We start from the raw sequence: 1,883 nt of genomic DNA, 5'->3' as shown, positions 1-1,883 counted from the left end.
AGGAGGTAGATTAAGCCAGAAAGGTTGTTTGTAATGAACTCTCTAATGTGAAAGGGCTCTTCTCCCCACTCTCGCTTATAGGAAGTCAGTGGTGAAAATCCAGTTCTCTCCCTTCTGTGGAGTGAAATGGCACCATGGGATAGGAATGCCTGAGATGTCCTCCTCGCTGCCACACTTCCTGTCGGTACAGGCTGTTGCAACTCAGTGACTACCAGGGGCCAAGTACCTCTTCATCTCGTGACTTTGCTGTTCATTTCTCCGTCCATTGAAGGCCAGGGTTTCTCCTAGTGAATGTAGCCTCCTTAAGGGAGGCACAGTGACATGGAGAGTTTGGGAAGGTGATTGCCTTCTGCCTCCCTTCCTCCTCCAGCTCTCAGGGCTTAGCCAGCCCCCTCACCCTAAACCCTGTCGCTTGCCTCCATGCAATAAGCTGAGAACATTATGGTCTGGACTCATCTATCACTAAATCATGGCCAGGCAAAACTGCCTGCTTGGGGAAGAAGTGCCTTTTTCAGTCAGTTATCATGCAATAGCTCAGGGGAAAGGAGAGCTTGTGTTGCCTGGCTGTGCAGCCTGGCACATGCCAGTACAGATTGATTTTTTTTTTTAGGGATTCCAGCTTTTCCCTGTCACTCCATGCCTGGGCACTGTGCCTGGCTGGTCTCCTGGGAAAAGACATGTATTTATTTTTAGTTCCATGGGACATTTGTGTGTTGAAGGCTCAGAGTATGTTTGTCTGTGAAAGGGGCTGAGAATGGAACCATCTCTGCAAAGCAAGGGCAGGGGCTGGAATTCTTGTACTGTGTGACATGGGTGATGTATTGGGTTTTCAATGAGCCAGAGAAGGCTGTTTGGGGGTATTTTGCTTTTTCTTTTCTTCTTTACCTGTGCAACTTGTATGTATATAACCAGTTCCTTAATTTGGCTAATGCTTCCTCTAGAGGACCATGTGCACATACAGACTGAGTACTGCATGTCACCACGCATGTTAGAAGCCTTCAGCTGTAGGAAAGGCTGGGCTGGTCTCTCACACATTCTCCTTGTAGTGTAGGGTCCTTGATCTCTAATATGCTCCAGTTGACTGGATCGCCTCCTGTAATTGCCTCATGCTTACATCAAGCTCCAGGACAGACAGTGCAAGAGGCCAAGCCAATAGTAGCTGCACAGCACACATGCACAGTGATCCTGGAGCGGACATCTGTAGCACTGCCTGCCTCCCTCACCCCCTCTTAGATTTCTGTTCTAAAAATCCAGTGTCAAAAGCAATTCCGCTGCCTGCCTTCCATAAGCCTTCTGATCTCTCTCAGCAGGGTAAGACTGCCTACATCACTCCCTTTCAGGGCTCCCTCAGCATGGCTGGGGGTCCAACTTGCAGCCTGATGGAGACATCTGCAGAACACACACAGAGCGTCGCCTTAGGGAGTGACTGGGTTGCATGTTTACAGACTGTTGAGAAGGTTTGGAAAGATGCAGATCTCACCTCAGCTGGGAGGCCCACATGCCCTTCTGCATCAGCAGAGTGTTTGCAGCTTCCTTTTCCAACCTATCTCTTCACAGGCACAGCCAGGTGGGCTGCTCAGGGCTGCCTCCCTCCACTGGTGATGGCCCACGCCTGGTTGGTAACAGGAAGCTATAGCAACTATGTCACCTTCGGCCCAGTCCTGCACAATGGTAGCAGAGGGAGGTGTGGCATCTAGCAAGATCACTTCCTTCATGCTCTGTGCCGATGGGCTCTGGGACAGGTCTTGAATGTGTGTGTGCAGGTGTGCCTGCATTGCAAGTGAAATCTGTATTTCCCCTTTCACTATGGTGTCCTTTCCCCTCACTCTTCAACAAAATGTAGGAATTCTTACTGAGCTGTTAAGTTGAGGAAAAATAATTAT

The sequence above is a fragment of the Alligator sinensis genome, unplaced genomic scaffold (genome assembly GCF_000455745.1).
Source record: "Alligator sinensis unplaced genomic scaffold, ASM45574v1 scaffold400_1, whole genome shotgun sequence".
NCBI lineage: Eukaryota > Metazoa > Chordata > Crocodylia > Alligatoridae > Alligator > Alligator sinensis.
This window is presented reverse-complemented; position numbering follows the sequence as displayed.